Below are 27,032 nucleotides of genomic sequence, written 5' to 3'. Positions count from 1 at the left end.
AAAGAAAAAATGTCCATTTTTCTAAAAAGACCAAAAAACAACGAAACTCCTCCAAACATCTTTTTTTTTTTTTTTAATGTATCTGGAGAAAAACAGGAATGAAAAAGGATCGCAAGGGCTGTAAATAGAAGCAATTGGGAGGCTGAATCGGGGAGTGATCGGAGGGACAGCATTTTGATCGAGGAGGCAGCCAGGCATTATATTTATTCACCTACGTGATCTTCACCACGCGCAGAGGATTAATTTCATGGATCAGGCTGACAGGTAAAGAAATCGGGGGTGCCCTCGAGGACCTCGTGGCGCAACGGTAGCGCGTCTGACTCCAGATCAGAAGGTTGCGTGTTCAAATCACGTCGGGGTCAGTAGTTTTAGCGTCTGGGGAAGGTCCAGCTCTGGAAAGTGAGATACAAGAAGAAACAGGGAGGTACCTTCCTCGCTTTCTCTCACCTTGGCTATCCTCATTTAAGTACTTTTAAAAAGTAAATAATTGGCCGCATACGATATCGAAGTTGTATTTTGGGGCTTTTTTGGGAAGCTCATAGAGACATTTTTACACTTCTATTGCAAATGTTCTGAATTTCACCAACTCGTCCATTAATAATCCCAAAGCTGCCGGCCTTCACTTCTGAGCTCGCAGACACATTTCTTCATCCACATATCTTTTTAACCTTCCGAACCTTGGCAGATCTTTTCAGACAACTAATCTGCTTCTAGTAGGTGACTTCAGCTCACCTGCTGCACACCTGGCTCAGCTTTTCGGTGCCGGAGAGGTGCCCTAGCCAGTCCACCCTTGGCTCTCTGGGATTTCTTACCACTTCAAATCACAGAAGAGGTCAGTTCCTTTCCAGACCCGGAAAACCTGAACACAATTTTGTCAAATTGAGACTACAGGGAATGAGAGAAAGCCTTCTGGGCTAGAAGTTCCGTGAATCCCCTAAAACTCTGTGTCAAGATTATGTGCAGGAATGTGTGTCTTGTTCTCACCTGGGGCTCCAGACTTCCGCCCCCCATCAACAGATTATGAACCATCGCCTTACAGCATGGAAAAAAAAGGGAAAGCACATTTACGTCATCACCATCTATCATTTTGTGTAACAGAATAAGTTTAGGACACGGCATTTGGGATCTCAGCGGACATTGTGCTATCATGTACACGTTCACAGAGTGTGCGGTAACAGATGTGCCATCTAAGCATGCCTTGGAAACATATCCACAATAACCTTTTTCCATTTCTTCTTAACCCTTCTCTTAGGAGTTAGTTCAGGCTGAGCGACAAATCACTACTCCGAAGAGAAAAATGAGAACCCATTTTTAAATTTTTACAGATTGAAGAAAAAGACAGGAGTGGAGGTGGGGTAAACAAACCAGGGAAGAGCTGGATATTAACTATGAGGCCACTGGTTTCTGTAGCAGAGTGGCGCAGCGGAAGCGTGCTGGGCCCATAACCCAGAGGTCGATGGATCGAAACCATCCTCTGCTAGGTATGACCCTTTTCTCCCCAAGGCGAGCTACTCCCTTCAGCCCTGGGAGAAGGAAAGAAGAGATTAATTCTTGTTACAAATCTTGTGAAAGTTTTGACTCTTTAAATTATGTCAATGTAAAAAGGGTAGAAATAAAAACCCAACAAAATTTGCAGTATGCCATACAGATCTTTGGTGGTGTCAGATAAGCCCACTGGCATATTTTATTAACATACAGAAAGGTGCTCCACATCATAGGTCATGAGAGAAATAAAAACTGAAACAACAGTGAGATACTACAACACCACTTGTAGAATGTCCAAAATCCAGAACGCTGATATCAAAGGCTCGTAAGGATGTGGAGCAACAGGAACTCTCATTCACTGCTGATGGGAGTACAAAATGGTACAGCCACGGGGGAAGAGTTTGCCGGTTCCTTACAAAATTAAACATACTCTTACCATTCAACCCAGCAATTGCACTACTTGTTATTTGCCCAAAGGAGTTAAAATATATGCCCACGCAAAAACCTGAACACAGATATTTATAGCCGCTTATTTGTAATTGCCAAAACTTGGAAGCCATCAAGATGCCTTTCAGTAGGTGAATGGATGAATAAATTGTGGTCCACCCAAATAATGAGATATTATTCAGCATTAACAAGAAATGAGCTATCAAGCCATTAGGCGACACGGAGAAGACTTAAATGTATATTACTAAGTAAAAGAAGCCAAGCTGAGAGGCTACATGATATATGATTCCAAAAACATGACATTCTGAAAAAGCCCAACCTGTGGTGAGACCCTGAGTGATCAGCGGTTGTCAGGCTGTTTGGCAGAGAAAGAATTAATAGGCAGAGCCCAGAGAGCTCAGAAGATGTGGGGGAAGGGCAGTGAAAATGCACTGCGCGATACTATAAAGATGGATACATTTCACCTTGCGTCTGTCCAAACCCACAGAACTATAACACCAAGGGTGAACTGTAATGTACACTATAAACTTTGGGTGATTACAGTGTGTCAAAGTAGGTTCATCAATTGTAACAAATGTGCCACTCTGGTGGGGGATGTTGATAATGGGGGGGTGGAGGGCCTGTGCATGTGGTATCTTCCTCTCCATTTTGCTGTGAACCTAAAACTGTTTCGAAAAAGTACATCTTGAAAGAAAGAGAGAGGAAAAAATTGGTACTTAGAAATACTCTTTGCAAAACTCCCAGTCTTTACTTTCAAAGAATGAAAGGTCTTCCTTATTCTAAGTTTTTATCATCTAACGTGAGTACTAGTCAATTTTGAAAACAATCAATTTAATGATGTGATTTAAAGAAAATTTACATATGTAAGAAAGGAGTAGAGAACTATCACTGGTGGCTGTATTGTTAACAATTTTGTCACTTTGTGTAAAATGATGTTACAAAAGAAATTTAAAAAGAAAATTTATATGTATAATTATAGTGGCCTAAAACAGACGAGAATTGGGGACCTGAAAGAGGCCAGCCAAAATAACGAGCCAGCCAGGAGTCGAACCTGGAATCTTCTGATCCGTAGTCAGACGCGTTATCCATTGCGCCACTGGCCCATACATCCTTTTCTCATTTACACTTATAGAAAAAGGAAGTAGTGGATTTGCTATGTTGCTCTAAATATGAATGTGTGAAATCTTTTCTTCCAACTTCCTTTTTTCTTATTACCAGGATTTCCAACCCCAAAACCTTAGAATTCAAACAAAAGAGTTCTATTGGTTCCTTTGCTTTTATTCACTCATACAGTGATTCTTTTGTGGTCAATAAGAACTCCATTTTGATGTAACTTGAAAAAGTCTGAGGGAATGTTCTAATGTTTAAAAGTAGGCTGTAAAAAATAAATTAATTAAAAAAAAAAAAGTAGGCTGTAGTTGAAGATGAATTACACCGAGCGGAGAAGGTGCAAACATGCAAAAGGGCAAACCGTCGTAGTCGGCAGGATTCGAACCTGCGCGGGGGGACCCCAATGGATTTCTAGTCCATCGCCTTAACCACTCGGCCACGACTACATCTTCGACGAGCATTTCTCCATCTCCTCCATGTTACCGTATATATCATGTATTCTAAACTACTTCAGGATTTACTAATACAAGAGAGAGAAGCAAAGAATCCCCGTTAATGAAACCGGAGAGGAATCAACCAACTTCCATTCTAGCACATGGTAAATTGAGAATGCTCTTTGGGTCTTTTCTAGAAAACAAATCAGCCATATGTTGCAATAATTCTCTTTAAATTATCCCCTTTAAATAATCCTTTAAAAATCCTCATATTCTTGCTGAAGTAGGAACTTTATCCTCAATAAATAATCCGACAGATGTCCTTACAGATACGCTATGTCTTCAGACACCTAATCCAGGGCCTGGAATAAGGACTCGATAAATGTCAGCTGCTATTGTAAGCATCATTTTTAAATTTGGGAAAGGGAACCCATCAAAATGTTCCAAAGGGAAACCTGTCTCCTATTTTTTGGTAAAGATCAAAATATTTTAAAGCATTCATTCATTTCTTCATCCTTTCAAAAATTTTATTCTGAGCCCAATCACGTGCCAAGCACTCTGCTAGGTGCTGCTATTCAGTGGAGAGCAAGAAAGATATAGCCGCTCCTTGCGTGATTTCCAGAGTAAGCAATTATAGAAGTGAACATTTACAAGTGAGTGTGACAAGTGAGGTCCCATGGGCCAAGTAGCCTCTAGGAGTCATGCTCAGCCCCAGGAGCCGACATCTTAGATAAGTGCCTGGAGAATCACTCCTTAGACTCCAAGTTTCATGAAGAAAGTGTCCAGCTCTACCTTTGCTGCCTCTCAATGGGTAAGTGGGTACTCAATGACTATATGTGGAATTAATCATATTTAAGCCCAGATCTGAAGGATGTGTAGGAGTTAGCCAAGTTGGAAAGGGGTGTGGTGTTCTAGACCTAAGCCTCACAGAATATGAGAGAAACTGAAGAAACTTCTGTCTTGCTGGAACTTGTTTTTTGGAGAGATCCAAGGAGGGGCAGCAATGAGAGAGCTCTGTGCCTTTTCTTTAGGGCCTCTTTAAATAGGACAGCTTCTTCCAAGACTTTTTTTTTTTTTAATTGGAACTTATACTACAAAAATTTTAAAACATAAAAAAAGTTGAAAAGGTAAGGAATTATCTGTATACCCACCACCCCGATTCAACAATTGTTAACATTTTGCCCTATTAGTCTTATCTACCCTCTTCTTTGGGAATATAAAATTCCTTTGCAGACATCACAATGCTTCCCACCTACACATGTACTCGGGTATCAACCATGCCCATGTCTTATATAACCAGGATACCATTATCATAACGAAAACCCTGGTGATTCTTTATAAAAATATCTACTATGCCAGCCTTATTTAAATTTCTCTATGTTTTTTGGAGCTGGGGTTTCTAACCAGGATAGAGTCAAAGTTCATGCATGCATTGCATTTGATTTGTAATGTTTCCTTGGTCTGTTTCAGTTCAGAACAGCGTGCCAGCTTATTGTTGCTGCTATTGACATTGACTTAAAAAAAAAAAAAATCAAGCCGGTCGTCTTGTAGACTGTCCCACACTCTAGATCCGGTTCATTGTTTCCTCAAGGCAACTTTCAATTTATTCCTTGACCCTCTTTAAACTAGAAGTTAAGTCAAAATGATCGATTAGGTCCGTTTTGGTTAGATTAGAGTCCTGTTAAAAATTGGGGCTTGACTTACTCGCTACAGTATGTACGTCACTCGAGGAGGCACTTGTCAGGGGTCCCCTCGGAGCTTTCTTTTACCCTTTGGAATCAGCAAGTAATCTTGAGGTGGTCCTTTAACACCTTGCACGCGCTGCTTCCCAAACCCCTAAGGGTCCCAAGGGTTTTGAGATCGTGAATGCTTTTTGCTGAGTGTCTGATTTCTCTGGGGATCGCAGATGGGGAGTCATCTAATCCCACCACTCCCCTACATTTGTTAGAGGGCATTGTGACGCTCGACCTTTCCGCTGCCTTTCCCCCAACCCCCCACAGTCTTTCCTGGGGTTCCCACGACAGCTTCACGTCCGGCGGTTATAGCAGTCGGGGTATGCAGGTGCGCGGGTGGGCAGGTGCGAGGCGTCGGGCAGCTGCGGGCGTCAGGACTCCGCGGGCTCGCGGGCTGAACCCCGGGTCCGAGACAGCGCCCCAAAGATCCTGACTTTGTGGGTGGAGGGGAGCGCTGAGAGGGACCGGGTGGGGCGGCTGGCCGGGAAAGTTTGCATTTCCGAGAAGCCACCAGGGGCCCGGCTGGTCTGTGGCCCCAGAGAAGAGGCTGCACTGCTGTCGGGGGGCAGACGCTCGGGGGAGATGGGGAACAAAGGAACAAAAAGAAAAGAGTGGGGGGTGGAGGAGTCAAACCCGGGTGAAGAAGCTATTAGGTTATCGTGAAACGGAGAAGATTGTGTTTGCCGACTTTAACCGAGAAAAGTGAACCACCGAGGCCACCCTAGTGTCTGAAAGGGAGAATAAAGAAGACCCCCAGCAACCACGAAGGGATTCGAACCCTCAATCTTCTGATCCGAAGTCAGACGCCTTATCCATTAGGCCACGTGGTCATCCTGCAAGTTGGGGGGGATGTGTGTCTAAAATTTGTTGAAAGAAAGTAATCTTGGCGGGATAACAAACACCAGGGGAAATTATCGGTATAAACCAAGGCATTTCCAAAAACCTTCCAGTCTAGACTTTTAAGCCGGAGAACACACCGAGGTTTCCCTGAGGGAGGGCGGTGGGGCTTTGGGGGAAAGGGGGGACGGTGATACAGGAGTCGCCTGTTGTAATGAGCAGGGGGTTACACTTATGGGAAGAATCGCTGAATTCTACACCTGAAACTAATATTAGACAGTATGGTAACTAACTGGAATTTAAAAATCTTGGGGAAAAAACAAACAAATCCTACAGTTTAGTTGGAGAAACCAGTTGATCCTAATGGTCAAAAAAACATGGTAAAGTTACAACTGAGATAACCAGCAAGGAGGGGAATATGGTGCGACAATAACCAGTAAGACAGAGCTTACTTCGGAAAGGGATCTGGCAGAAAAGGCCACATGGAGGAGGGGACGCCTGAGCCAAGGGCTGGGGGTGGGGGGAGGCAGGCAGAGATTGTGGGTAAATGAGAGAATTCACTTCTGCACACTCCAGAAACCCCGCTCAAAATAACTCCAACAGAGAAGTTCAACTAGGACAAAAACAGCTGGGGAGAGGAGATCACAGCAACCGTAGTTTGTTATCTGGGAGGCCAATGGAGGTGTGATAGATGACTTGTCAGATCCCAGAAAGCTGAATCCTAATTAAGTCGTGTGGAAAAAGCAGAGTCGGTCAAATGGTCAGATTTATCCATAAACCCTCCGTCTTCTTGCCCCAGGGCCAGGCTCAGGGATGGTTAGCAGGGGTGCTCATCTGGAAACTGCCTGTTAGGGGTGGGATTGTTTGTCCTACTGCCAGCCGCCTTCACGTGCAGAAGCCCTAGCCCCCAGCACCCCTGAATGTCACTGTATTTGGAGGCAGGGCTTCCAAAGACATACATAAAGTAGGGTGAGGTCATAGGGGTGGGCCCTGACCCAGCATGACTGGTGTCCTTATAAAAAGAGGTTGGCGTACACACACACAGAGGAAGACACACCACGTGGACCCCGGGAGAAGAGAGCCATCTAGAAACCTTGCTGACAGGGTTGATCTGCTTCTAGACTCCAGAACCCAATCTGTGGCCCTGAGTTGTAGAAGCCCTAGCCCACTCATTCACTGCCCTTCCTCCACCCTGGAAGAAGACATTTATTTTCTTGAGACAGGAAAGTATGTCATCTCCAGGCTGGGGAAGTGATGCTCAAACCGTCCCCTGAATCACAATCGCCTGGAGAACTTGTTAAAACACAGGCCTCCAGGGCCCACCCCCAGAGCTTCTGATTCGGTGGTTCTGGGATGCGGACAAAGATGAACATTTCTAACAAGTGTCCCGCTGATGCTCACGCTCCAGTTCCAGGGAGCGCTTTCTGAGACTCACGAGGCTGGAGGGAGATCCTGCTCTGACTTGTCGCTCGTGGCCTTCTATACAGACTAGAAGGCCCACTCATTCTGACTGAGAGGAGCAAGTGAGAATTTTAGGAAGAGATGTTATTTATTTTTATTTTTTAAAATTTAAATTCAATTAATTAACATACAGTGTATTATTCGTTTCACAGGTAGGGTTTAGTGATTCATCAGTTGCAAGGAGATGTCATTTAAACTTGGCTTTGGAGACTGAGCTTTTCAGCAGGTTGAGGATGGAACTGGTAGACGCTGAGAAAGGAAGGAGGTGGTGCCTGGCCAGGGTGGGCACTGCAGGGCTGGGCAGGGCTGGGGGCCTGTTTCAGAAGAGGGAGGAGTCTAGTGAATTGAAGGAAAAGTAGTAGTGCAAAATGTATAACCATTATGACTCTTATTTCACTGTGGATCTAAACCCAGTATGTATGGGATTTGTCTCCAAACAGAAGAACTTTAACAAGTGGAAAGACTGAGCATGAGAAAACACTGAGTACCCCCCCCCCAACTCCGCAAAAGGAAGCATTTGGGTTTTTGTGTCAATATTGAATCTGGTCGATTCTTTTTTTTTCTTTTCTCTTTCTTCCTTTCTTTTCTTTTTGTTTTTTTTAATTCCTTTCTTTTCTTAACAAAGCATTGGGGAGGTTATGGATAGAGCGGACAAAAATGATTAACTCCGCCAATAAAAAGACAAATCTTTAGAACCTGAAGGAAAGGATAAAAGATTAACTAGGATTTAAATCCTAATTTAGAAGAGAAGAGCCTCCTCACTGTGGCCTCGTGGCGCAACGGTAGCGCATCTGACTCCAGATCAGAAGGTTGCGTGTTCAAATCACGTCGGGGTCAGTTGTGGGTCTCTTTTTAGGGGGAAGAAGAAATGAAAAGCAACATCGTTTCCCTCAGAAGTACCAAGTTGATTTATATGTCTCATTCTGTCCAGTTCTGTTTTCTTCTGTTGTTAGGACTTGGAGAAACCTACTTTATGGCCCAAATTCTTCTTTTAAGATCAACATTGATAGCCTTTTAATTTGCTGCTGTAGCTTCCTGCCATTCTTCCCCTTCAAAGCATCCTAATCACAGCTGCCAAGTAAATACTGTAAGTTCTCTGTTCTGAAGAAGAGGTGAAAAGATAAGAGTCTAGAGCAAGATAGAGGCATATGAAAAACCTCCTGGATTTCACCTGCTTCATAGAATCCAGATTCGGAGTTCATTACCTCCCTGAAACCCAAGCTCAAAACTCACTTCGGTAAAGATAATTTTCATCGATTGTTAATGTTTTTCTGTGTTGGCTTTTTCTCCAAACTACTGAAAAGTCCTTAAACACAGGGGCCATAATTCCTATTTATTTCCAGGCTCCCTTTGGCTTTTGATTCCAAGGGCCCACACGGATCTCAGCAGGATTTTCTTTACTATTCTCACTTCTGATGACTATCCCTTCCTTGTCCAAGCTTGGGTCCTCATAGCAGAATGACAATAGGTCTTTTTTCCAAAATAAGATAACTTGCTTCAACTTGGATTGAGTGCTGTGACCTAGTAGTTAACTGAATTGGCTTGCATCATAAAAATGAGATATTTTCAGAATTTGTTTTCATTAATGATTTAAAGGCGGTGGGGAGGGGATGGAGAAAGAAAGACTTTGTATATCTATATCTGTATATCTATAGATATAGATATATATTATTAACATATAATGTATTGTTTGTTTCAGGGGGTACAGGTCTGTGATTCATCAGTCTTACACAGTTCACAGCACTCAACATAGCACATACCCTTTCCAATGTCCATCACCCAGCCACCCTATCCTCACCTCCCACCCTCCAGCAACCCTCAATTTGTTACCTGAGATTAAGAGTCTCTTATGGTTTGTCTCCATTTCTGGTGTCTTCTTGTTTCATTTCTTTCCTCTCTTCCCCTATGATCCTCTGCCTTGTTTATCAAATTCCACATAATAGTGAGATCGTATGATAATTGTCTTGAAGGAAAGACAGCTTTGTATGTTGGGTATTTATACTTGTTTTTCACCTTCAAAAGCCTCCAAGGGCCACATATCAGTTTCACCTTTCTTTTAGGTCACAAATTTTCTCAGAGTGTTTCGGTATATCTTTTTCTTTCATCGGGTTTAAGGAATCCAGGAGAAAAAACGTACCATATTAATGTTTTACTAATAAGGCAGAGACAATGGAACTGTAGCTGTGAGGACAAATAAAGAGCGCTTAGGCTGTGGGGCATTGGTGGTTCAGTGGTAGAATTCTCGCCTGCCACGCGGGAGGCCCGGGTTCGATTCCCGGCCAATGCAACATTGTGTCTTTTTATAAACCACGGCAGGGGTAAAAATATTTTCCCTGAAAAATTACAAACTAAAAATACTGTGAGGTAACTGTGTTTCTTGTATCCGAGTATGGCTGAGAAAGATCAAAGTTAACCCTCCTTTTGCAATTTCTCCTTCAGAAATTATGCCAATAGGCATGCATTTTGTTTTCTAATGACCCGAAACATCATCCTATTGGAGCCGGAGGACACTCCGACCTCAACTGATTGGTCTTTCGGGGCCGAATTGTGAGCCTCTAGTATTTGAGGGCTGAGTGTAGCCATGTACGGAGATCAGGGTATCCTTATTGTCTTGGCAGCGATCGCTGAAAAATAACTGGAAAATTCAGAAGGCGCCAAAATTTATCGTCTTGAAATTTAATCTGAAAAAAAAATGTACGCTTTTTTTTCAGAGTGAGCAGAGTGGCGCAGCGGAAGCGTGCTGGGCCCATAACCCAGAGGTCGATGGATCGAAACCATCCTCTGCTATCCTTCTTGTAACTCTTTTGTTTAAAAGCAGATTTTCGAAAAAGGGAGTGAATAAAGTTGGTCACTATCAGAAAGGGTCTGTGGACCAGTTCTGGATGAGTAAGAATCCCCAAGGCAATTTGTTGCAAATCCCGTTTCCTGTCTTTAACAGAGGCAAATCTCTCCAGTGTGGCTGATTAGTGTGTTGAAATTCAGTCTCTGACTAGGGGACCATTACACCTGTTAGGGACTGAGTGCCACCCTAGCAATCGCTTTGGTATCTCGCAGGTCAGGCAAGCGTTACAATTTGTAATAACGTCTGTTACCGGCGTCTCGATATTCAAAATCGTGTTCTTTTTAGTGTGATGGCAGGTACTCCAGAGCAGTTGTCATGGAAATCAACAGAAAGAAAGGTCATTTTGTAAACTGGAAAGGTGTTATTTCTCATGGGAATATATCCAGACAGACAGGCAGCGGTCGTGTAGTCGTGGCCGAGTGGTTAAGGCGATGGACTTGAAATCCATTGGGGTCTTCCCCGCGCAGGTTCGAATCCTGCCGACTACGACGTAGTGTTTTATTTCCAGGTGTTAACACCTGCTGTACCAATTTCGGAAACTGCAAAGCACACAAAATAGCATGATATACACCGTTTTCCTGGGTATTATTATATTTCCCCGTGAAATGTAAACAGGCAGTCTAGTCCTTTAGTGTAGCAGTGGGTGAAGAACGTTTTTGAAAATGATTTTGGGAAAACACTAGGCATTTCTGAGACCACTGTATAAAGTTGCTGAAAAAAAAAGCCAAACGTTAATTCTTTCTTTAATTTGCTATTTCCTTATCTGAAATCCAGCTTGGGTCTGACTTCTGAAACCTTGCTTGCCTCTTACTTCTTCCACTTGACGTTCTTGCAGGGCATTACTATCCTACTCCTGAGCACCTTTGGTGTTTTGGAATCAATAACTCAAAACAGAAATTTCCAATCTTTCCTCCTCCTGGGTCCCTCCTATCATTCCACTCAGTAAGCCAGAATTAATTGCAGAGAGGAAGTACAGGACAGAGAATTTTCAAAACTGTTTTCAGACCTTGGCTAAATCTCATTAAAAAAACAAAGCTGTTTTGCTGGATAAAACTTAACACATACACAATACTGTATGTGAAACATAAATAAGAGTAAATGTAACAAAAATTTATCTTTTATTACACTTGCATGAAGATAATAAAAAAAGAAGAAAGTAAAAATACTTAGAAATGTGAAAGTTCTTAATCCTTGAAATTACTAGAAAATTCCCATGTTATATTTAAATTTTTTCTTGCATTTTCTATATTCATACATGTCCTAAGAGATTTTTCGGTGTTGACAGTTTCTTCTATAAATCCATAGGTAGCAAATGTTCACTGTCCAGGTTAGGAATTTAGTATATGCACAGTTTAGATTTTTCCAAGAATGCGGTAGTAAGCCCTCCGTGGACCCTGGGGAAAGTTCCAGGCAAAGATGAGCTCTGTTGGATCCCTCCCCCGACTCCCCACCCCCGCCGAGCAAGTTTATTGCCTCCTTGGATTCTGGGACAGTGAACCTTCTCCACCTGTCCCGGACAGGTACTCAAGTGCCACTCACATGTAAAGAGCGTCCAAAAGCTTGCCTTGGAAAGCGGTTGTTCGTGGCCCCATGGTGTAATGGTTAGCACTCTGGACTTTGAATCCAGCGATCCGAGTTCAAATCTCGGTGGGACCTGTCAACCTTTTCGTGTCTTCCCCCTTAAGTTACACCTGCGCCTTGACTTGGCCAGAGACACCTGAGCTCCTGCGCGCCTCACTAGCGCATCACGGTCGGCGAGGCGACACTGCAGGCGAGGCTGTTTTCTGAGCTTTCTTCTGGAATCCTACGTCGGTCCCCCTGTGCCCCTCCTCCTTCGCTGGGGAAGCAGGTTATCGTCCGAACGCCCTAAGTACTGTTTCACACCCCAGACCTCAGTTCTGGGTTTGGGTTCCATTAGTTTCTAACATGAACGTGACCTTGAGAAGCTCCTGATGCGGATGCGCCCCAGTTGCTTTGCTCTCTGGGATACAGCAGATTTCCTATTAATATTTAAGAAATTCAAACTATAGTTCACAACGTGCTGAACACAATGAAAAATTCTGCATTGAATATTCAGAGATTTTCCGTCAAGAATATGTACAATGTGGCCCCATGGTGTAATGGTTAGCACTCTGGACTTTGAATCCAGCGATCCGAGTTCAAATCTCGGTGGGACCTGCTCTGATTTTGGTGACCTCACCCCATATTTCAAATCGCTATTGCATCCTAGTGTGTGGGCAGGATCTTTCCACTCACGCTCTCTCCATCGATTCCTTACTCTCTTCTCACTTTATGAAGAATGACCTTTTTATATCACCTTTGTGTCCTTGTAGAGCACTCACACTGACTCTCCCGGATCTCAAAGTCCATCTGATCTGCTTTAGTCTTAAGGCCCTAACAGTTTTTGTGCCAGAAACCCCTCCTTCTTTTCTACTCCTGTAGCTCCTCAAAATATAAGGGCCGGGAGCAAAAATGTGCATAACAATTCCATCAGAAAGTTCCTGGGTAAAGGACTCTTTGGTGTTCCCTTCTTGGCCTTTTGGCTAAGATCTAGTGTAGGAGTCTATGGTGAGCACTGTGGGCTCTAAACCCAGTAATCTGAGTCCACATCTCTTTGGGACCTCATCATCCATCGGCAGTTTTCCTTCTGTGGTTCTCCTAACTCGTTTACTCACCTTCTGGAATTCTACACATGCCATTTACTTCCAAATCCACAACCAAATCAACATAGAGTCCTTGGCCAAGAGAAAATTGTCTTTGACTACTCCCCCACCGCCCCCTTAGAATCCCTCTTGGTGCCTGTTTTTGCTTGGCCTGGTGCCTGAAGTCAGTCAGATCCACGAGCGTTAATTATGTGCTTCCGGTGATGAAGAGTTCATGTCACAGGTCCCACCTGTGACTTTTCTTCCTATGAGGTTCATGCGCATCCTCTGTAGACCTGAAAATGTCCCGACCAGGGAGAGAAACCCCCACCATCATAGTCATTTGAGAGTTTCCACTGTTTGCATACCAGAGACCCTCCTTTAATGTGTCTTCGATTGAATTTACACCCACACACCTTGAAGATCAACTGACCGGATGCAATAGTATCCATGTCTTCCCTTGAAGGTCTGTTGTCACAGAGGTCTCATGTGTGGCGATCAACCTTCTCTTTAGACATTGGACCCTAAATTCCTTCTCTTGACTCTCTCTCATTCAAGCATATCCTCCAGTGTTCTCAGTGACAGCAAAAGAAAAGCCCCCAGAAACTCCAGTGGCCTCTAAACATCGTTCTAGAAAAAGCCCTGCAAACTTCCTCAGAGCTAAGCCCCAGTCATGGCAATGTTTTAGAACATTAGAATGTTTACGTAATGTATTAATTTCCTACTGCAGCTGTAGCAAATGACCACAAATTTAGTGGCTCAAAGATGACAGTCTACTTTTCTTAGTTGAATCTGTAATCTGAAATCAAGGTGTCAGCAGGTTTTCTGGAGACTTCAGGGAAGAATCTTGTGTCCTTGCCATGTTCAGCTTCTAGAGGACTCTTCCCTGTGTTGCCTCTTGCTTTTGCAGTCATGTTTCCTATTATTGACTCTGACCTTTCTCTGGGTATCCTTGGAAAGCCCAGGATAATCTCTTCGTCTCAAGTTATTTTTAATCCTCAATTTAATCGCATCTGTAAAGGTAAGGTAATGTATTCACAGGTTCTGGGGATTGGGATTTGGGCCTTTGTTAGAAGCCATGGTGCAGCTTACCACAGCCTCCAGTACTAAACAGCACGTGTCTATTAATGCTCTTTGGATTGATTCTGTTCATGAGGACTTTTCTCAGAGGTAAAATTCGGATCCAGGTTCCACATGCCTTTTTTTAAAGAGGCTCTTCTAGAGCGGCTCCCTGGTGTGATGATTGACATCTGAACTCAGATCTGGTAATCTTGGGGTACCTTGTGTCTCCACCTTCTCAATGGCCTTCCCTCCCAGCCACAGGCTCTCTGGGCCTTCAGGCCTTCCTGAGTTTCCTGGTTATCCATCCAGTGTGTAATTACCAGCAGGACTGGCATGAATTACTGCAGCACTGACACTTCAAACAAGATGTTCTTCATCTTACAGTTGCTCTGGGTCTCCAGGGTGAGCATCGCTGGGTCTTTCTGCTTCAGTGTCTTTTGTGATCGGCCTTCAAGGTACGGGCTGGACTGGGGTCATCTCAGAGCTCAGCTGGGGAAGGATCCGTTTCCAGGCTCATGTTGTGTGTGGCAGGATTCAGTTGCTTAAAGGTTGTGGAACTGAGGGCCTCAGCTGCGGGCTGGTTGCTGGCTGGAGTCCAGCCACTTGGACCTTACCAACGTGGCAGCTTGTTTTGTCAAAGCATGTGAGCTGAGAAAGCAACCGCGCAAATGTTTTGGTAAAGTCGGAAATCACACTGTTGTAATCTAATCATGCGAGTGAGATCCCATCACATTTACTGTGTTGTGTAGGTTAGGAGCAAGTCCCTGGGTCCAGCCCTCACTGAAGGGAAGGTATTTCACAAAAAGTACGTTTACCACCCTGGGTTTCAAAGGCTCTAGAGATCCCGAAGCTGAATGGCCTTCTGCTATGACTGATACTTTGCAAGCAGCTTTTTATTTTATTTATTTTTTTTGGCTTTGTCAGTGATTGCTATATCGAGAGCAATTTCCAGTACCTCCCAATTGGGAAAATTACTTCTAGGTGTTAGCTTTTATAGTTTTCCTTTATCTTTCTTTACAATTAAGCCAGCATTGAAGAGCTCAACTATCACTCTTCTAATATCACTCCTGACAGGGGAATCAGAATCTCACGGTGTAATGCCCAGATTTGGCTATTTTCCCAAAGTTCCTCCTGGATTCAAATGTGCTGGAAACAGCGAGGCCCACTGAGCTGATTTTTCCCTGACCACCCTAACCAGCCAGCTACCACTCCATGGCATTTGCTACTTTCTGACATAGTGTATGTTTTGAGTTTTTAATTATTTGTTGCCTATTTCTGCCTAATTCACTTTCACTGGGAGAGGGGATTTTATGCATGGTGTTCGTTCCTGTACTTAGAACAGGGCCTGGCACATAAGAGAAGCTTAATAAATATTCTTGGAAAGATTGAATCAATGAAAGAATCAACGAACTCTTCAGTTTAACGCTGGTCATCGTTTTTGACCATTCCCAGCTCTAACAGCACCAAACCCAAATACATTTTTTTCTTTCCAGAAACATTTTAGAATCTGTCACTCTCTTAAGCTTAAAAACAAGTACAACTTTGTATTTTTTTTACCTGTTTACAGGTATTTATTATATTGATTTGATAATTAACATTTGCTATTTATTAAATCATTCCTTGGTACCTCCTAAGAGCCTGCAATTTGAAACCCGATCACGTCATAGAGCGGTGTGCACACACATGCAGAGTTATTATTATTATTATTTTTGTTTAATGACCTTGAATGTAGATGAGAAAGAGAAAAGCAGCCAGGGACCGCTAGTGTTCTAAATTTAGCTTCATTCTATTACCTTTTTCAAGATAGAATTTATGAAGATACGAAATCACAGAATTATGCCCTCCCTTCCTGACCCAGGACAAAGTCCAGCTTTCTTGTCTCTTCCCTCAATCACCCAACAGAAGACAAATGTTACAATAAGTACCCCCCCCACCTTTTTTTTTTTCTTTTTAAATTTGAGATATAATTGACATAGAACATTGTGGGAGATGTGCAACGTGTTGATGCTTTTATATGTTGCACAACATTGCCTAACACCTTCATCGTGTCACAGAATTACCATTTCCTTTTTGTGTGATGAGAATATTTAAGATAGGGTCTCTTACCACTTTATATAATGTAATATTGTTGACTATAATCACGAGCTTGTGCATCAGTTCTCGAGAAGTCACTTATCTTCTCACAGCAAGTTTTGTTCCCTTTGACCCCCAACTCCCCAATTCCACCCCCTGCCCAGACCCCGATAACCACCATTCTACTCTGTATTTTTTTTTTTCCACTCTGTATTTCTAAAAGTTCAGTGTTCAGCTTTTTAAGATTCTGTATAGAAGTGAGATCACATGGTATTTGTCTTTCTGTGTCTGACTTGTCTCACTGGGCATAATGCCCTCAAGATCTAGCCACGTTGTCACAAAGGACATGTTCCTTCTTACCATTGAGTAAGACTCCACTGTCTCTGTTTATCCTTGTAGTACGAATGTGTATGTGTGCACAGCTTCCTCTTTCTCCATTCATTCACTGACACTGGTGTTTCTGCATTTTGGCTATTGTAAATAATGCTGCACCCGGCATGGGATATCTCTTGGATATCTCTTTGATATCATGAAAGAATGTTGTGTTTGGTCAACAATATGGCAAAGATATCTCTTTGATAAACTGTTTTCATTTCCTCTGGATAAAAACCCAGAAGTGGGATTGCTGTCTTTAATTTTTTGAGGAACCTCCATAATGTTTTCCACAGTGGCTGCCCCAATTTCCATTCCCACCAACAGTGCACCGGGTGTCCCCTTTCTCCACGGAGTTGCTAACGCTTCTTCTCTCTTGACGTTTTGGTGATAGGCATTGTAACAGACATGAGGTGGTAGCTCATGGTGCTTTTGACTTGCATTTCCCTGATTACTGGTGATGTCGAGCAGGCTGGCCATTTAGATATTTTCTTTGGAGAAGGTTGTTCTGTGAAAGGAAGGTCCATGTAAATGACCCCCGGAAACCAAAGGAGCTGGAAGACTGAAGGAGGAGGCCAGCAAGTCTAGTTTGACATAGTTCTCTGACCATTTTTAAATTGGATTTTTTTTTTGTCGTTACTGAGCTCTCTGAGTTCTCTCTCTGTATATTTTGGATATTAACTCCTTACCCAACACATGGTTTGCAAATATTTTCTCCCATTTCACAGCTTGCTTTTTCATCAACTTGATTTCTTGTTGCTGTGCTGAAGCTTTCTAGCTTGATAGACTTCCCACTTGTTTATTTTTTTCTTTTGTTGTTTGTTCTTTTGGTGTCATATCTGAAAAATCGTTGCCAAAATAAATGTCAATGAGCTAACCCCCTCATGATTTCTTCTAGGAGTTTTATGGTTTCTTGTCTTATAACTCTAAGTGGATTGTCTTCAATCCATTTCGAGTAAATTTCTGTGAGTGGTGTGAGATGGAGGTCCAATTTCAATTTCTGCATGTAGTTATCCAATTTTGGATAACTTCATTATTTGAGTTATAACCAATGGGAAGGTTGTCTATGACCTTCATTATGTTGAGGTACATTCTCTCTATATCAAACTTGTTGAGAGTTTTGTTTTGTTTTGTTTTGTTTTTTAATAATGAAAGAATGTTGTGTTTGGTTAACAATATGGCATAATATGTGAAACACGAAAGGACGTTTCTATTTAAGAAAGTCTTAAAACTCCCCCTTTAACTGAGATCCTCCAAGGTCTCTCCAGGTGTGTGCCCTTCCTAGTTGCGGCAGCAACAATCCCAGCTTAATCCAACTGCAGGTGTGTTCCTGGTGGTCTTTGTCTGGAGGGCATTGAAATAGGCAATAATAAAAAAAAATGACAATAATAAATTATCTCTTTGAAATCAAATTTGTCTCTACAGAACAAACAAAACAAGTCGAAATAAAACAAATCTCTGTCCGATGGTCCTAAAATTCTTTAATAAAGCCCGAAATCTCTGGTCTGACACTTGGGACCAGTTCCAGTGGATCTGACCTTCACTTCCCAGCCCCGGCTCCTCACCAGTCCCCCGCTCGCACTCTGGGAGGTGATGGTTCTTTCTAAGAAGCGCTGATGTTCTCTACAGCAGACATCTGAGAACCCTGCCGAGGAGGATCCTGCAATAACAGGTACAATACAGCTCGTTTCATGGTGGTTTCAATGTCCATGGCCTAAAGGAGTGACGAAAACCAATTTGATTTCTAACACCAAAGCACCCATGAACTCCATTCTTCCGTCGGAGGCTGCCAGGTTTCCTGAGGAAGTGCATTTTGTTTTTACCCCGGTCCACTCCCCTCCCCCCAAACCCCTCCCTCCCGGGACTATAGTCTCTTCTTTATTATTATTATTTTTTTCCTTTTTCAAGGCAAGAAGACCACTTACAGCACAGAGGTCTTCTTTATTAATAAAAGCATATAACCAATAACGGAGATTGCAACACGGAACCGTGCTCAGCATCGCCACATAACACTTATCTGGAGCTTCCAAGGCAGGTGACGAGGTGGCCGAGTGGTTAAGGCGATGGACTGCTAATCCATTGTGCTCTGCACGCGTGGGTTCGAATCCCATCCTCGTCGGCGGCTCCCCCACTGTACCGGTGGAGTGAGGTTTTAGCTCTTGGTGAGCGAGACGATCGGCGGGCTTTGCGGGAAGCGGTTGGAGAAAAAACCAAAAACGGGCGAGACCGCTATACCTAACTTACCTCTTTAACCGTTTTACGGAGGTTTCCGGGGCTACGGCCTGCTTCGCAGTGCCGCACCAAATCCGCTCCCGCGGCGGGGGCTTAAGGCGCCCACGGGGTCATCCACTGAGGCCTGAAACCCTGTTTGCGGACCCTCCGACTTCTCCCGCCGCTGAGCTGCTCGCGCAAGAGGCCCTCAGGCCCCTGCTGCCCGCGTTCCCACCGAGGCTGCACGCACCGCGCCCCTCGGGGTTTCCCCTACGCGCTTCCCTCGGCCCGCTCGGGTCTCCCGTCCCCCAACCGTGACCTCAGCTTTCCCAGGGGCGGTCCAGCCCTCCGAGGGGTTGTGGCGCGCAGGTGATGCTCGCGCCCCCTTCTGGCAAAAAAAAAAAAAAAATCCTTTTGCAAGGCCCAGATCTTAGGTACTCTTCCGGTGAATTCGCAAAGAAAGGCATCATTCTCCTTTTTTGTATTTCAGTTGAATTAATTTAAATCAAAGATCTCTTACAAGCGCTCCAGCCTCTATTGGTTTCTCCCTTCTTTGGTCCTCTTCTGCCAGTTACATCTTAATTTGAGCACATAATCCCATAAATTCTCTCCTGTCTCCTCTTTTCACTTTACTGTGAACTAGAGCAAGGGATCGGGTACACAGAGTGGGATCACAAAATTCGAAGGGACTGTAGAGATGATGTATCTAGAACGTCCCCCCTCTAGCACCTGTCTCAGGTGATGTGAAAACGGAGGCAGAAACCAAACTAATTGTTTTAGAAAATCATATAACGAGGCTTTCCTTATTACGGTTCATGGAAACCAAGTTCTTTCAGATCACCTGGTTAGGGTGATGAAATCTTTCCAACATGTTCTAATCCTGCGACTGACTGTGGCTTTTGATATCTAGAAAATTCTTCTGAAGAACATTTGTCATGATCCAAAGCCTCATGAAGATTGAGGCTTACAAAAGCATGAAATTTGAAGCAATATCTGATTTTGAATTTCATCTAACAATATCTGGTTTATATGATATGCATAGTTTGAAGATGGTTTACAAAGTCCTAAATAAAAGAAGACCACTAAAAATGATATAATGTTAAAAAAAATCACAATGGAAAAAAAATTTTTTTTAAAGATTTTATTTATTTATTTGACAGACAGAGATCACAAATAGGCAGAGAGACAGAGGGGGAAGCAGGTTGCCCCGCCTAGCAGAGAGCCCAATGAGGGACTCCATCCCAGGACCACGTGATCATGACCTGAGCTGAAGGCAGAGGCTTTAACCCAGGGAGCCACCCAGGCACCCCCCACAATGGAAAATACTGATAACATTCTTAAATAAAAATTTAAGATTGTCACATGGCCCAAGACAGCACATATCTCAACAAAAGCATAGCATGTTAAGATACAGCAAACTGGAAAATTTTGTCACTCCTGTGACATGCAAAGATTGTCTCCAACTTTTTAACCCATCTCCCCTTAACCTGGCTAGGTGATGGATGAAAGGAAGATATCACAAAACTGTTCATTGTCCTTATGTCTGTGATATTTAGTGCTTTAAAACTCAAGATAATTGATCTTCTGCCAAAGACTATGAGGGACACACTATAGTTGAACAAAGTTGGATATATTGTCTTGTTGCAATGAGGGAGGCAAAAGATCACAGTGATCTAGCAAGTGACTCAGTAACTCTATGATGGGTCGGTTATCTTAATAATTCTTGTGCGGAAGGTGAGAAGATCCAAGTAGGACACATGATTATGGACAGTGTTTTTGTTTTTATCTTGCTTCCTGGGGTCACAGAATGGCCTTGCCATTGAAATTATTTAAAATTATTTATGTTCCACAGGAATTGACCAGGGCTTAGCTGTGAGTGTCAGACCTGGGCCTGAGTGTCAGGCACTGCTCTTCTCTTTCTCAAAATCCATGTAATTCATACACTTGGGAACTCATTTTTAAGATGAAATGCAATAAGGTGTAAGATAATAGGAAAGGATGAATGATTTCTAGGATTTGTAAATCTGCATTGACTCCTCAAATGACTGAAGTATTGGCCTCAGTTTTTCATTCCTTCCTGTATCCAAGCCCTTTGTCTAGTAACTTCTCCATTGCTTTTCAAGAGGTGGAGTGTCACCCCTGGCCTATGGACTGGGGCATGAGGTTGACTTCGATCAATGGGATATTAGTAGACATGAGTCAGGCTGGGCCTTTAAATATGTTTGCACTGTTGAGCCTGCTTCACACACATCTGCTGTCTTTATGATTTCAGTTCTTTCGAGAGTATACCATTTTTCTGGTTTATAAAAGGATACGTAGTGTACATGGTACATTTTGTGATGAAGGGACAGTGAGTGGCTTCACATAACATTAACACATAGCAATTGTTTTTAGTCTGAGAAATCTCAATGCATGGGAACAAATGCTCAAGCCCCAACTCTGTACAATTTGGACTCGACAGCTGACTAGGGAAAACCAGAGTCATACCGGACATCTAAAAAAGAGGCTGGGGAAAGGAAGATGTAATTATTATCTTGTTTTAATATTCATTGCTTTCACCCAGTGAAAGCATCCTTCACGTAATCTGAAGGAACTGTGCTTCACCATGAAGTCAAGAATTGGAAATTACTTTTTCTTCATCGTAAATTATTAAATTCAGCTATTTAGGCACAAAAATGTCTCTTTGTGTATTTTGTGCAGCTGTCTTCTCTGTTTTCCTGCTTGCCTACACACTCTGTAAGCAGCTGGGCTCTTTTCATGACCTTATGTTTTTCTGTTCTGTAATTTAGGTTTGAATCTGGGCTGTTGTCATCCTTTTTTGACAGCAACAAAAGCAAAGGAAAAAGGGAAGTTAAGGAAAAGGAGGGGAAGAGTGAAAACCAGTAACACAGACTTCAGCAGCCAGATCTTGCAAGGATGTGCAGACTCAGACTAGAAGACCAACGTGAAGGAAAAGAGGGGGGGAGGAGAAGCAATAAGTTCCCACTGTCCTGGCCCCTGGGGTCTGGCCTTGGTCTGGGACTCAGCAAATCTGAGAGAGCAGTCTGTTTATTGAGACCTGAGTTCCCTTGAAACTGTGAAAATGAAACTCAGGCTCTTAAAATCCAAATTTGAGGAGAGCTTGGGAGCCCTCAGTTTCTGGGACGGCCTTGCTCCAGTTTTGACTCTCAGCCTGTCTTGGGTCTTGACACTGGTTCTCCCCAGGTCTTTGAGAAGGACCTCTTTGGAGTTGGAACTGGAGGGGATTATGCTGAGCGAAATAAGTCAATCAGAGAAAGACAATTATCATATGTTTCACTCATATGAGGAATATAAGAAACAGGGCAGAGGACCGACCATCAGGGAAGGGAGGGAAAACAGAGTGGGAGGTCATCAGAGAGGAGAAAAAACCATGAGAGATTCTTAACTCTAGGAAACAAACTGAGGGTTGCTGGAGGGGAGGTGGGTGGAAGGATGGGGTTGCCGGGTGATGGGCATTAAGGAGGGCACCTGATGTGATGAGCACTGGGTGTTATATGTAAGTGAAAAATTATTGAACACGACATCTGAAACTACTGGTGTACTAGAAGTTGGCTAGTAGAATTTAAATTAAAAACAAAAAAAATTAAAAAAAAAATTTGAGTAGGAAAAAAAAACGGGTTTGGAAAACAGGTAACAAGCGATTCTTCCCAGCACGTGAAATACAGCAATTTGCGGGAGCGCATAAAAAAGACTAACCACGAAGGGATTCGAACCCTCAATCTTCTGATCCGAAGTCAGACGCCTTATCCGTTAGGCCACGTGGTCCCCAGGTGTGGGTTTTTGCCGCAGCCCTTAGAAACTATAATGAACTTTCCGACCGGTCCTGAGTTGTCAAAGAGCACCCCGGCCACCCGCGCTTCTCGCTATTGAAGAAAGGGAAACGAGATGATCAGGGTTATCTGGGGCCACCGAGTCGGGACTCAGGAAGGGTAGGAACTGACAATTATTTCGGTCTTGGGTCCTCCAGGGGGAGAAAAGTCATGGACATTACCACTCCTGAGCAGAAAAGCTGTTCATGGCACCTGAAAGCTGCCAAAATACTGCATACTGTCCGCATTCACTATTTTGAGACTCTAGGTCCTTGGAAGGTCCTCCAGACCGTTACCGTGCAAACCGCACCCAGAAGGCAAGTCTTGGCATCTGCACCATTTTCTTTCTCGCTGTCCTGCATGGATACCTGCAGGGTCCACTTCTCATACTCCTCTGGGACTTTCTTGGATTGTTGTAATGTGACATCAGAGCACTTTCCCCCGTGTGTCTCTATCTGTTTGGAGAAGAATAGCAATCTTTGGGGCGTTTCAGGAGGGGTATAGAATGGTCCAAGGTCATTAGTGTTATCTGAAGCTTCCACATATTAAGGAATAAACACTCTAGTAGGATTACAAAAATTTCGAGTGTTAACAATTCTTACAGTTAATAGATGATTCAACCCCAAAATGTGTTGCAATAAAATCATTCTTTGTATGGACAAGATATTTATAGAGTTTATAATGTTTTGTAGAGCGCTTGGCCCAGTAAAGTGATAGAGATTTCAAGTTACATTTTGGATGACTTTTTTTGAGTTTATCAGTGAATCTGTGTGACCTCATGCACCTTGTTTGAGGATAATGTCGACTATCTTCGCATATCGAATTACCTTAATTTTCTTAAATCCCAGGCCTTGGGAGCTTTGGCCCTCTTGGCTCATTTGTGATGTTAAATTAGCAGTTTCTGGAGCACAGAAATGGAGTCTTTTATACAGTCTTTTTTTCCCTATCCACAGAATTACATCTGGCAAATAGTAGGAGCTCAATAAAAACATGCTGAATTTCTCAAATACATATATTTTTGAATTTTGCTGTCATTTTTAATATGGGTATTATTTAACTCAAAGATTCTTTTATCCTGTGAAAATCTGATTATGGGCTTGTTCTCTTCCTCTTTCCCTGGAAGCAGGAAGATGGTGGCTAAACCATCATGGTTAGTGTTGGGTTGAGTGGTAAGAGGAGATCGCCAAGGCTCAGTCACCCAACCCAGTGGAGGGAGACACAATCTTCAGGAAGATCACTGGCAAGGATCTCCAGCCAAAAGAATTCTTGAGGATGACTGGTGTCTTGGTGTCAATGACCTTTCCCCTCAAGCATCAATGTCCTTTCTGGGGATACCTAAGAAACAGATATCCCAGATATCTGTAGCAGAAGATCATGATGAAAGCCTTGGACAGTTAATGATTATTGACGAGAAATGTGCTGCTGATATGGGCCTGGTTATGGCCGTGAATGATGGTTGGGGCCGGGGGAGTCAATCCATCTATCATTTCAACTGCATGTTTTTGGAGGTGGGCAGATGAATTGGCTTCCTGGTTTAGCGGGCTAAAGGGATCATTTTCTCTTCTCTCTGAAGTGATCAAGTTTGCAAGTTCCAATATGTTAGTCTGCTTACTTGTGCCTGTATATGTTGAAGTTGAAGTTGAAGAAATAATTTTTAAAAACCCTATACATTATAAAAGATATTATTGTATAGTTTATGATAAAAACAAATAAAAAACAAAGACACAATCAAAGACAGGACCATAAACTTGAAAACTGCAGAGATTTTTTTTTTTTTAAGATTTTATTTATTTATTTGACAGACAGAGATCACAAGTAAGCAGAGAGGCAGGCAGAGAGAGAGGAAGGGAAGCAGGCTCCCTGCTGAGCAGAGAGCCCGCTGCGGGGCTCCATTCCAGGATCCTGAGATCATGACCTGAGCAGAAGGCAGAGGCTTTAACCCACTGAGCCACCCAGGTGCCCCCTGCATAGATTTTTTTGTTTCTGGCTAGAAAATTTGATTGTATTACTCCTCTGATCAAACTTGGTGATAGTTTCTTACTGCCCATAGAGGAATAAAATCGAAAACTGTTTGCACTGCATATTAACTTCCTTATGATTGTCCCTTTCCTTATCTCTTCTTCCACAGCTCAGTATTATGTTGGAAGACCTAAAATTTCAAGGACTCCTTTGACATCTTTGAATCTTACAGGGCCCTAAACACTCCTGGGAATTCACCTGTTCTCATAGGATATGCCTTCTACCTCACTAATTCCTCTATCAATCAGACCAGGTGCATCCCAGCCCCTCAGCCTAATGGATTTCGCCTCTCTGTTGGTTCTGGAAGGAAGAAAATAAGCCAGTTCCATCTTTTGGAGGAAGCCAGTGGTCACTCTTCTCTGTCTGCTACAAAGCTTACCTCCCACAGCCCTTGATGGTCACTCAGGAGCGTGACCTTAGCCAACTTGCGTGCCATGCTTTGCCCTCCCCCTCCAGGCTGTGAGTATATGTGACTGGTAAACAGCTACCCATCTCATCTGCCAAGTGTTGAGCATGGTGAGTCCTGCCATCTGGCATTGTTTAGGGCGGAGGACCGCTCCTTCAGCTATAGGGTGAATGGGAGATGATCAGAATACAGCCATTGTACTTTTCTCCCCAAATCCTTCTCCTCCAATCTCCCTCACTGCCATGCTTGAGCACACTGAATGTTTTGTAGTTCTCTAGAGACTCTTAACTGTTATGCCTCCTTGTATTTATTTATTTGTTTATTTCCCTATCTAGAAACCTCTTCTTGTCTACCTTGCCAACCTCTTAATCATTCTAGTTTCGACTCTAAATCTGCCACCTTTTCCAAATTGGTGCATTGTCAGCGCAAAGGTAATGCAGCAAACCTATTTTACTCAAGTTTTCACAGATGTCTGTAGCCATGGTGATGACCCTTGGTCACACTCTGTAAACTAAAATACTGGAATGTTCACTTAATTACTGCATTATGATGCTATCCTGTGTACCTGTAGCAGTGGGTCACTATGAACCAGGTTGTCAGAATACTTAATCAGAATCTCTCTCTCCTGCTGTGTCTGCACTTTCCCCTATGCTGTAATAAATCTTAACTTTGAGTATATGTTCAGTCATGGGAGTCCTTCTAGAAATTCATCCAATTACCGGTTGATCATGGGGCTATCAGGAACAATCATTTTTCCTTATTCTCACTACATTTGGTGTATAATCTTTTAAAAGAAATGTCTTATTCTACTATACATACTTGTTTGTAAGCACATCTAGACTGTAGGCTACTTAAATACTTTTCTTTGTGCTTAGCACAGTATCTGACACATAAATATCTGAATAGGGATCTTTTCTGAGAAATATATAAAACATACACTTTAAAAAATGAGCATAGATAACAGTCCTGTTAGAGACTGCAAAGGAAGGCAGCAGCGACCACATAAGTGGTTTTCTCAGGTCACAGTTCCATCGTCCCACCAAAACTTTACACTCTGGCTCAGACTGTTATTTATTTACCTCGAAGATTAAGACTCTCGAATCGCAAAGGTTTGGCGCTGGGATGGCCCGGTAGATTTCTTGTGTATCTCTCTAGCCCCATGGCTACAAATACCTAACAAGTGGGGCTTTCTGAATCACGTATAGAAGATTAAACTTATCTGGACTTCCATCCCTGCCCTCACTGCCACACTCAGCTTATTTTAGCGCTTCCCCGGCTTCCTAGGGCAATGAGACTGTCGTGATAACTGGTGGCAACTATAGCACTATCACTTGGGCAACCCCTAGAAATAACGTTTATTATGGGAAGACATATTAGTTAATAATAATTGTCCTTTGCCGACGTTCTGTTTATCTCTAGAGAATGTAAAGTTTCACGTTTATTTTCAGGAAGTCATTTAAACTCCGGAGTTAGACAAAACAACACAACACAACACAACAACAACACAACACAACACAACACAAAATTCTAGCTCTGTTTTCTTTCCGTGTCGTGACACTAAGCTACAGAACTTCAGCTGAGGTGGTGTAGTAGCAAAAACCGTGCTAGCAGAGGATGGTTTCGATCCATCGACCTCTGGGTTATGGGCCCAGCACGCTTCCGCTGCGCCACTCTGCTCGTTGGAATAAGGCTTTCCTAGTAATACTCTTAACTGTGTTCTGAGGCTATTCCTCCTATTCGAAGAACACACGCACGGTCTTCTGTTTGCTTCAACCCTTCGGCTCCCACGAGCTGCCAGTTCTCTTAGGAGTAATATCGCTACCAGAATCAAAGAGAGAACAAAGTAGGCGCAGAGAAGGCAACATGAGCACCCTGTTACGATTTCGGACGCAGAAGAGAGGTGGCAGGATACACAAGAGAATGACAAGCGGAAAGGAAGGCGGGCTTCCGCGCGGCGGGCGAACATTCCGCTTCGGGGACCCTGACCAGGCGCGCGTTCGTCTTTGGGAAGAACACTCTCCGGGCTTGGTGACGGAGGTGCCGCCTGGACGCATGAGCCCGGCGCCGA

General features: G+C 43.2%; 14 non-coding genes and 1 pseudogene across 14 annotated transcripts; 10 read left to right on the top strand and 5 right to left on the bottom strand.

Annotated features, from left to right (window-relative positions):
- The first annotated feature begins 290 nt into the window (after positions 1–290).
- On the top strand, positions 291–362 carry TRNAW-CCA. Its single transcript has one exon. It is a non-coding gene; the product is annotated as a tRNA-Trp (tRNA).
- Positions 363–1,408: 1,046 nt separating this feature from the next.
- On the top strand, positions 1,409–1,480 carry TRNAM-CAU. Its single transcript has one exon. It is a non-coding gene; the product is annotated as a tRNA-Met (tRNA).
- A 1,482-nt stretch (positions 1,481–2,962) lies between these two features.
- TRNAR-ACG lies at positions 2,963–3,035 on the bottom strand. Its single transcript has one exon. It is a non-coding gene; the product is annotated as a tRNA-Arg (tRNA).
- Positions 3,036–3,406: 371 nt separating this feature from the next.
- TRNAS-AGA lies at positions 3,407–3,488 on the bottom strand. The gene has a single exon. It is a non-coding gene; the product is annotated as a tRNA-Ser (tRNA).
- Positions 3,489–5,966: 2,478 nt separating this feature from the next.
- Positions 5,967–6,039, bottom strand: TRNAR-UCG. Its single transcript has one exon. It is a non-coding gene; the product is annotated as a tRNA-Arg (tRNA).
- Positions 6,040–8,272: 2,233 nt separating this feature from the next.
- On the top strand, positions 8,273–8,344 carry TRNAW-CCA. Its single transcript has one exon. It is a non-coding gene; the product is annotated as a tRNA-Trp (tRNA).
- A 1,379-nt stretch (positions 8,345–9,723) lies between these two features.
- TRNAG-GCC lies at positions 9,724–9,794 on the top strand. Its single transcript has one exon. It is a non-coding gene; the product is annotated as a tRNA-Gly (tRNA).
- Positions 9,795–10,222: 428 nt separating this feature from the next.
- On the top strand, positions 10,223–10,294 carry TRNAM-CAU. The gene has a single exon. It is a non-coding gene; the product is annotated as a tRNA-Met (tRNA).
- Positions 10,295–10,754: 460 nt separating this feature from the next.
- Positions 10,755–10,837, top strand: TRNAS-UGA. The gene has a single exon. It is a non-coding gene; the product is annotated as a tRNA-Ser (tRNA).
- A 1,096-nt stretch (positions 10,838–11,933) lies between these two features.
- TRNAQ-UUG lies at positions 11,934–12,005 on the top strand. The gene has a single exon. It is a non-coding gene; the product is annotated as a tRNA-Gln (tRNA).
- A 450-nt stretch (positions 12,006–12,455) lies between these two features.
- TRNAQ-UUG lies at positions 12,456–12,527 on the top strand. Its single transcript has one exon. It is a non-coding gene; the product is annotated as a tRNA-Gln (tRNA).
- A 6,008-nt stretch (positions 12,528–18,535) lies between these two features.
- On the top strand, positions 18,536–18,617 carry TRNAS-GCU. Its single transcript has one exon. It is a non-coding gene; the product is annotated as a tRNA-Ser (tRNA).
- A 3,805-nt stretch (positions 18,618–22,422) lies between these two features.
- TRNAR-UCG lies at positions 22,423–22,495 on the bottom strand. Its single transcript has one exon. It is a non-coding gene; the product is annotated as a tRNA-Arg (tRNA).
- Positions 22,496–23,581: 1,086 nt separating this feature from the next.
- Positions 23,582–24,085, top strand: LOC116870067 (annotated as a pseudogene).
- Positions 24,086–26,569: 2,484 nt separating this feature from the next.
- TRNAM-CAU lies at positions 26,570–26,641 on the bottom strand. The gene has a single exon. It is a non-coding gene; the product is annotated as a tRNA-Met (tRNA).
- Positions 26,642–27,032: the final 391 nt, after the last annotated feature.

This window comes from Lontra canadensis, unplaced genomic scaffold (genome assembly GCF_010015895.1).
Source record: "Lontra canadensis isolate GAN:19392208 unplaced genomic scaffold, GSC_riverotter_1.0 scaffold21, whole genome shotgun sequence".
NCBI classification, from domain to species: domain Eukaryota; kingdom Metazoa; phylum Chordata; class Mammalia; order Carnivora; family Mustelidae; genus Lontra; species Lontra canadensis.
The sequence above is the reverse complement of the archived record's forward strand: the minus strand, read 5'-3'. Positions and strand labels throughout refer to the sequence as shown.